Source organism: Camellia sinensis, chromosome 9 (genome assembly GCF_055761805.1).
Source record: "Camellia sinensis isolate YWXY chromosome 9, ASM5576180v1, whole genome shotgun sequence".
Taxonomy (NCBI): Eukaryota; Viridiplantae; Streptophyta; class Magnoliopsida; order Ericales; family Theaceae; genus Camellia; species Camellia sinensis.
Window position 1 is genome coordinate 188,948,951 of NC_138969.1, and position 9,646 is coordinate 188,958,596.

The window sequence follows — 9,646 nt, forward strand, 5'->3', positions numbered from 1 at the left end:
GCGCTCTACTACCGGGTTCTGCTTTTTCTTGGGTGATTCTCTTATTTCTTGGCGCAGCAAGAAACAATCTCTTACTGCTCGCTCCAGTACCGAGGCCGAATATCGTGCTCTTGCTGATACTACTCAGGAGCTTCTCTGGCTTCGTTGGCTTCTTGCTGACATGGGTGTTTCCCCCTCTGGCGCTACTGCTCTTTTTTGTGACAATCACAGTGCTCTTCAAATTGCTCACAATGATGTTTTTCATGATCGCACCAAGCACATTGAGATTGACTGTCATTTTATTCGTCAACACGTCACTCGTGGTATTGTCCATCTCCATCCCATCTCCTCTGCTGATCAACCTGCTGATATCTTCACCAAAGCTCATTTTCCTGGCCGCTTCGTTGAACTTGTCTCCAAACTCAAGTTGGTTGATGTTTGTCCTCCTTGAGTTTGAGGGGGGCTGTTAACATAACATACATATAATATAATATAATAACATACATATAATATAATATGTATATAATATAGTATGTATATAATATAATATGTTATATAATCATGTATATTCCTTGTCGCTGCTTTCGGCCGCCCGAAAGCAGCCCGCCCTTCTTTCGGCCTCTTTTCTTTATTTTATTAAAGTAGCTCATAATGATGTCTTGTAATGAAGCTCCTATATTATGGAGCCTCCAAAATTGGTTTCAATACATTGTGTAAACAACAGAGTGTTCACTCTCTCAACTCTCTCTCAACTTGTTTTACATCCTTCTTTGGGTCCTTCAATCTCTGTTGCTCTGTTCAATCGGTGTTTGTGTGTTGAGCAAAAATGAAGATACTGATGATGATGATACATTTGCTTTGTTTTCTTCAATCTAGTTTCTTCACATTTAGGGAAAGAAGAACATGTATCAACAAACTCAACATTTCGAAGCTTCGAAAACAAGTCTTGAATGTCCCCAAAAAAACCGATTTGAATGCAAATCAAACACCTTCAGTTGCATCCATGAATCAAACCCACTTTGAGTCAAGTCTAAATCAAACCCATTTTGTGCTGAGTTGAATCCATGAATCAAACCATCCATTTGAATGCAAATCAAACACCTTCAGTTGCATCCATGAATCAAACCCACTTTGAGTCGAGTCCAAATCAAACCCATTTTGTGCTGAGTTGAATCCATGAATCAAACCCACTTTGATTCGAGTCCAAATCAAACCCATTTTGTGCTGAGTTGAATCCATGAATCAAACCCACTTTGATTCCATGGTGCTGAGATGAATCCATGATGCTGAGTTGAATCCATTAATCAATCCATGAATCCATGAATCAAATCCATGAATCAAACCCACTTTGGAACACACAAAGTGGATGGATGGCATCTGTTATCCATCTCTCTCTCTCTCTCTCTCTCACGCTCACACGGCGATGCAGATTTCTTCTCCCTTTTTCCTTGATTTTGTTCTGTCTTCTTCTTCCATTTTTTTTTAATTGAAATTTCCTCCAAAACGACGTCGTTTTGGGGGTGCCGCAGGAATGGCCGCAAGAATGGGCGGCCGAGAATCCAGACTCTCACCATATTGGGCTGGGGCCTTACGGCTCACTTTTTCATCATATTTTAATTTTTTTAATAAATGTATTTTCATGATGAATTTTAGGAAAAATAAATATTTTATTTAAAAAATTGAGTAAAAAATGAAAAGAAAAAAGAAAAAAAAAGGGAACTAAAAACCATTTTAAAGCGTTTTGTCAGAAAGAAAAAAATTAAAATTAAATCTCAGAAGAATAAAATTTATTTGAAAAATATGCAGATTGACCAGTAGCAAAATAGTAGAACAGTGTTTGCATCATGTGAAAAAAGAAATCAAAAAAATTCAAAATTAAAAACTAAAGGGACAATTTTGAATCTTATTCAGAATAAGAGCAATTTTAAATCTGATTTCAAATAAAAATAATTAATTTTTGAATCTTGTACTTGTCCTCTACAAATTTTTCTAGACCTAACTAAAAATATGACAAAGAAATTCAAATTTTTATGATGAGAGAGAAAAAAAAAGAAAAAAGTGTTTGTAGGCACCGAGAGACGCAAACTGCTGGGAAATCAAAGCAACAAGCCTGCAAGGTGACTCCAATCTATAGTTGAATGTTAGAGAAGGTCATCTTAAAAAGGCTGATTCCATTGCCATTTCACTCTTCTCCCCTTCTCATCATATACTCTCTATACATACATAAATATACTTAGTAAGTGACACATCGTGTGTAATTTAAATAAATAAAAATTAAAAAAATAATAAAATTATTATTATTATTATGTGTATTTAATTTAAATAGTAGGAGTCATTTTGGGTAGGTTTGGCATATTTGAAAAAAATTAAAAAAGTTAAAAAATCACTATCCTATTTAAGTCATATCATCTTATTTAAATCACATCACCTCTCTAACACATCACTTCAAACCCAATCCATATTTCATAAAAAATCAAAAAATACACTTATTTAGATCATCCTAAACAATCCATGCCTTAAACCACTGTATTTACTTAAGAGATTTAAAAAATAAAATAAAAAATATATAAAATATAAATATATTTTATTTCCATTTCACAATTCTATTCGCTTTCCTTTCGTAAATCTCCCACCAAACACATATTAAACTATGACCATGAATTCAAGCCATACTCACCTCTTTCTATAGCTTTTACTTCATAAATAAAAGCACTGCCGTGTGGTATGAGTGGTATGAGGAAGAGTAAAGTTTCACTTTCACATAATAGTAAAGTATAGATAGAAAACAGATAGATAGATATAGATATTTCTCATAAGCAGGATAACCACACACACAGATTGAAGGAAAAAAAGAAAAGAAAATATGTGAGAAGCTCGGTAAGCAGATTTGCTGATCAAAATAAACAACAAGCGGCCAGTAAAACTTCTCTGATTGAATCTCTTGTATGTAGCTACAGCCACTTTGGCAATCAAGATCAAGGATATTCAACAAACCTTACTCTTGGTACATGTAGGCTTTTCTCAACTCAAATACAAGCTTAAACCAACAAAATCACAAATCCATATAAAAATCAAAGGAGGTTTTGATTTTGAAAGGAGAAATGTAGAACGAGAGAGAAAAAGTTGTGTTTTGTTAAACACAGAGTCTCAGCCGTGTAAAACGTGAATGAGAATACTAATTTCAAACCCTAACTATCGTAAGATGCTTGCCATTTTGGCAACAACAACAAAAAGCTGCGTTTTTACCCACCATCAAAAACGTCAAACCAAATTAAAACGCTGGAGATCTCATTTGGAAAGACCCAAAAAAGCAACTCAGGCATTTATCACCAAAGTATTCTGGAACATTATAATTAATTAATTATAAATTATAAATTTAATTAAAAAAATAAGGATAATGTGATACTTTTAAAAAAATATTAAACTAAAAATTAAAAAAAATAATTTTTTATCAACTTTTCAAAACACTTCCAAAACAGTCAAAAAATTTGATAAAAAGTCAAAAATCAATTTTTTACTAACTTCCCAATATATTGTTTGATAAAATGATCCCTGCCGCTCATCTTGATAGCATACCCTGCTTGGTTCTTAATTTTTAAAAATAGTTTTTAATTTGTATTTGTATTTTTTTAATATTCTAATTTTATTTTATTTTTAATTTGTAGATTTACTTAATTTTAGTATGGGTGAATTACATTATCACTATAGTTTAGGACTTGTATCACTTTGATTCTTAACTTTTTAATTGTAACATATTTGACTCTTAATTTTGAATTTTTGTTTCAAATAAAGACAATTAAAAATTCATTGTTCAATTACAATAGCAAAATGGTCCATTTGATAAAATATAAATTAGTTTGATAAAAATAAATATCTAAAAAATTATTTTTTAATTTTAAAAAATTATTTATACTCACCAAATATAAAATTATATCAAATTGATAAATTTTTTACATATTTATTTATTTATTTTCAAAAAATTAATTTTTAATATATGTTTGTATGATGATCATATAATGGGTGATTGTTTTCATTTTCATTAAATTAATTTCTATTTTTTCAAAAGTCAAATATGGTGACAACTTTTATATCATCATTAAACCAATCCATTAAATAACAAAAAATTCAAAACAAAAAATATTTCATATGTTCAATATATCGATTACACATTAAAAGCTTAATAACCATCATTACGTGATAATCATCCAAAAATATCTATTAACAACAAATATAACCATCTATTAAATATCGAAAAGTATAAAAAAAACAACAAATCGTTACATGATTATCATCCAAACATATAATAAAAATTAATTTGGTATAAATAAATAAATGTGTATAGATTTATCAATTTTACATAATTATCTTTGGTGGGTAGAAATAATTTTTAAAAATTCAAAAATATTTTTTTGACATTTATTTTTGTTAAATTAGTTTATTTTTTTAATCAAATTGATGAAATTGAGCAATAGTATCTTCAATTGTCCTCATTTGAAACAAGATTCAAAATTTAAAAAAATTCACTAAAAACAAAAAATATAGAAAATAAAAAAACTCAATTTTCTAAAAATTGTACTTAATTTTTTGGAACCAAACATGGTGAGGTTTTGGTGTATTTCACAATATTATAAAATAGGATTCAATTTTCTATTAAATATATAGGGTAAATTACAATTACACCCCCTGAGGTTTATTTAAAATAGAGATTGCTTCCTGTAGTTTAAAAAATTACAAATATTTCCTTATCAAAATTTTTTATTTAATAAAATTAATTGAAAAAATAAATTTCTAACTGCTCTTTTATACAATGATAAAATTACCTGAATTATTAATTGAATTAAATTTCTGAAATTATTAAAAAATATAAATTGACTTGATAATTTATTAATAAAGAGCTCATTTGTTATGAAATTAAAAAGTTCAAGGACAAAATGTAATTTTTATACCTATAAGGGACAATTCATATTTTAAATAAATTTTAGAAGGCGTATTTATAATTTACTCAAATATACATGAATGATGATAAGATTTTTTAAAATTGTGATTTTAAATTGAATCAAACTGTGTTTTACTAGTTTAGATTGATTTGGTTCTAAAATTTTTATGATTTAATTGATTTCAAATTTTATAAAATCAAAAATAATGATTGGATCTATAGTTTACTCCTAAACTGAACTAGTTTGAACCTTGCTCGTGGTTTGGTGTGTAATTTAACCAATATAAATCATACTCACCCCTAATTTATTGTACACAAAAAAAAAAAAATGTACCAAAAAAAAAAATATTGCATGTAAAATTACATCGTGGGCTAGTGTTAACGTTAACGGCTAAAATGTCACAACACACCCTAATTTATTGTACACAAAACAAAAAAATAAAGTAAAATGTTACATGCAAAATTACGTCATGGGCTAATGTTAACGGCTAAAATGTCACAGCATATTTTTTTTTTTGATGGACAAACAAAATTTTTATATAAAAATTTCATAAAAAACCATATGTTCTTTTATAATCCTTAAATTTTGGTTCAAAATATTCATTATTGTGACTCATATACCATTACATCATTTTAAGTATATTTTAGGGGGATTTTTTTAAGGTCCCTGATATTAAGATTTTATAACATAAAAGACATCAAATATTTTCATGATGTCTAAGGTCCCTTAATATCGATCCAGAGAAATTCTCTCCGGAGAAAATTGAAATTCTCTCCAGAGAAATTCTCTGGGTTCAAACCAGAGAAAATTGAAATTTCTCAGAGTACCAAAGAAATCCAGAGAAAATTTGTGTAGCTATCCAGGAAAATTCTCTAACTTTACAAATTTCTTTGGCTCTATTTACAAAGAATTTCTCTGACTTTGTGTAATAAGTAAGCCAACAATACAATCTTCACAAACAAACCCACAAATTTCTCTGGTCCAAAATCAGAGAAATTCTCTCCAAACCAGACAGATCAGAGAAATTCTCTCCAAACCAGACAGATCAGAGAAATTCTCTCTATTTGCGGCTGAGTTGTATTTTATGAACAGACCTTAGTGATTGTACATTGATCCAGAAAATTTATCTGGCTTCACAAATTTCTCTGGCTTTATTCACAAACAATTTCTCTGACTTTGTGTAACATGTAAGCCAACAATACAATCTTTACTAACAAACCCCCAAATTTCTCTGGTCCAAAACCAGAGAAATTCTCTCCAAACCAGATAGATCAGAGAAATTCTCTGGATTGAAATCAAATAAATTCTCTCTATTTACAGCAGAGTTGTATTTTTTTGAATAGACCTTGGTAATTGTACATTGATCCAGAAAATTTCTCTGACTTCACAAATTTCTCTGGCTCTATTCTCAAAGAATTTCTCTTACTTTGTGTAATATGTAAGCCAACAATACAATCTTTACTAACAAACCCACAAATTTCTTTGCTTACCATGAACATCAATCCAAGCAATATACATATTGTTACCCAAAAGACAGCCTAAGAGGGTGGGTGAATTAGGTTTTTACAATTAAAATTAATAATACCCTAATAAAAATTATGACTAGCACAATAGATAAATATAATTAATGAAATAAAAATAATTAAAACAGGTGTTCTAACAACTATGTCAGTTAATGATTTTAGCACAGTGAAAATGTGAAATATAGTTATGGCTATTTAAATAAAATAAAGAGATAAGGGAGAAAGAGGCAAACAAATTTATAGTGGTTTGGTTTCAACTCGGCCTAAGTCCACTACTCAAGTTTCATTTGAGATTTTCCACTATACTCTAGCTTCACAGGGTGCTAGCAACCTTTTCACAGATGAAGCAATCCTCCACAGATTTTACATAGATTTTCTAAGTCAAGAACACTGAGTTTATTACACTCTTACAAGGTTGAAAAGAAGGTATTTTTGCTTTCACAGAAAGCTACAAGAATTATCTCTCAAAGATAGATATAAAAATGAGACTCTGATTTTTCTGTAATCCTCACATAGGAAAGATAGGCTTAAAACTATACGATTTAATGATTTCTGAGAGAGGATGTAAACAAAAATTGAAGAACACTTCTCAGAAAATTTTTCAAAGAATAGATGAGAGTGATTATAGATCAATGAATATTTTCTAATTTTTTTGTTGTTTTTTGTAACTTGTTTACATTAGAGGCTTTAGTATATATAATGAAACTTGTAGCCGTTTATAGCCGTTGTATTCATTTGAATTTATAGCCGTTTATAACTGTTGTATTCATTTGAATTTATAACTGTTTGTAGCCGTTGCACTCCATTATTACTAATTTGAATATCTTCCACTTGAACCTTTTGGCCTGCTACTGTGCTGGGCTATTTGAACCTCTGTTTTGGGCTGTTTGAACTCCTGATTTAATCAAATATTAAATACATTCTAACAACATTTAGGATAAAGGTTTAGGTGAGAAATAATGGGACAAAATAAATTTTGATTATATTTTTCTCTTTCAAATAAATTAAAACATAATTAAATAAATCATCAAAATAAATTTTGATTCTATTTTTCTCTTCCAAATAAATTAAAACATAATTAAATAAATCATCAAAATAAATAAGTCTAACAATCTCTCCCTTTTTTATGATGGCATACAATGATGTTTTGATTTGATTTGGGAGTAAGAAAAAGCTCCCCTTAAGTCATGCTCCCTGAATTCATTTCTAAATACATATGTTAGCACATGTGTAATAAATAAGGTTTAATTAGAGACCTGATATGAGACTTGAGATCAACCAATTATAGAAGAAATTATAAATATTAGTTAGTCTATATTAGTTTTAAAAAACAATACTACCATGATACCACAATACATAACATCATATTAGTTTGAAAATAATATCATAATACATAATATCATAATATAATACATAATATATAACATCATTAATTTTCTCCCCTTGTGACATTATTAAAAAGAAATCATAGGTCAGAATCTGGAAGAGGAAGAGGAAATTGATAGTGATAAATGGCATCTATACAATTCAAAACATATATATACATATATGCATACACATACAACTCTTCCGCATCTCGCTTTTTCCTTCGATAAACGTGTTTGACACGCGGCCTCACTTTTGCATCATTGGCCGACAAAAGCAGGTCTCGATTTGTACTCGCCTCGGCTCCCTCTCCCTCCTTGTCTTTTTCTCTTTTGCCTTCTTCTTAATCACACACTCTTTCATTTTCTTCTTCACCATTCTCTTCTATCTCTTCTTCACCACTCTCTTCTGTTTCTTCTTCCGCATCGAGAGACAAAAAAAAAAAAAAAGAAACTGAACGGAGGAGGCCAACCCTCAGTCTATTCTCTTCTATTTCTCTGCAACTCATTTCTTTTACATCTCTTACCTCTAAACCATGGCTTCCTCATCCCGTCCCCTCACTCTGTTTCTGGACCTGAACGATCCTGTAAGCGCTTCTGGGCCGAGTGCCCTGGCTCCTACTCTTTCCAACCTTCCTATGATGTCGATTGAACAAATAATGGTAGCTCAATCAGACATTGAAGCCAATCATTTCACACTGACGGCTGGTATGGAGACAGTGACTGCAGTTACAAAATTGGTGCATCGACTGTAGAACAAAATGAATGAGCTCCACCAAGTCAACGCCCAACTCTCTCTGCTCCAAGGCATGTACAAGGATGCGTGAGCAGAAATAGGCGCACTGAAGGCCGAAAATAAAGAGTTTAAATGGAAGACCACCTCCATGGCCTGATTTGGAGCAACGTTGTTCTTAGCCTTTGATAGTTAGCGGGGAGTCGTCGCGCTCGACGAAAGTATGGGGACAGGGGCGCCAAGGGTCGCCCAAGGCGATAAAAAGAAGAAGAAAACGATAGAAGATGCGAGTAAGTAAGGTCGGCCAATGGCCGGAAAAATGAATGAAGAGTTTTTTTTTTAATGTAAATATTGTTATTTTAAGTTGTTTTTGTTTTCTGCATTTCGGTTTTTGTTTTTATGTATATATATATATATATATATATTTTTAAGCACAAAAGATGAAATTAAAGTGCAGAAAATAATAAATAAAAATTAAGCCTAATGGCAAAATAAAAAAAATAATGGAAAAGAAAAAAAATAAAAAATAAAAAATAAATAAATAAAGGAAATGAAGCCAATTAGTGAAACAAAAAAAATATTTGTATCTTGATTTGTTTTTATTTTTATGTTTAAGTACTAAAAAATGAAATTAAAAGGCAGAAAAAATAAGAAAATTAAGCCCAAACAAAAATAATAATTAGAAAAAAAATAAAAATAAAATAAATTAAGCCTAATAGCAAAATAAAAAAATAAAATAAATTAAAATAAAATAATAACAGTAGAAATTAAACTTAATGGGACGTTGGTGTTGCTGGAATGGTAATGCAAAAAAAAAAAAAAAAAATACCATGAGGGTAAAAAAATCAATATATGCAAAGCTAATTTTACCTCAAGATGCAGAACCAAAAAAATAAAATAAAAAATTACGCAGTTGAGAATAGCATACTGTTAAGGAGAATAAATGTATGAAGGACTTGAGAGCATTCAACCGATATAAATGTTTTCATATCAATGTAGCAATACACATGTATCATTTTAACAAAAATTCAAGTTTCACAGTCATAACAAAACTTTTTAAGTAAAAATCGACATTTCAAACTCGCCACGAATAAAATTGAAGTGATCCTC

At 30.0% G+C, this 9,646-nt stretch overlaps 1 non-coding gene across 1 annotated transcript; it reads right to left on the reverse strand.

The window, feature by feature from the left end:
- Positions 1-2,840: 2,840 nt before the first annotated feature.
- Positions 2,841-2,939, reverse strand: LOC114320110 (small nucleolar RNA snoR109). Its single transcript, XR_003649692.1, has one exon. It is a non-coding gene; the product is annotated as a small nucleolar RNA snoR109 (small nucleolar RNA).
- Between the last annotated feature and the right edge of the window lie 6,707 nt (positions 2,940-9,646).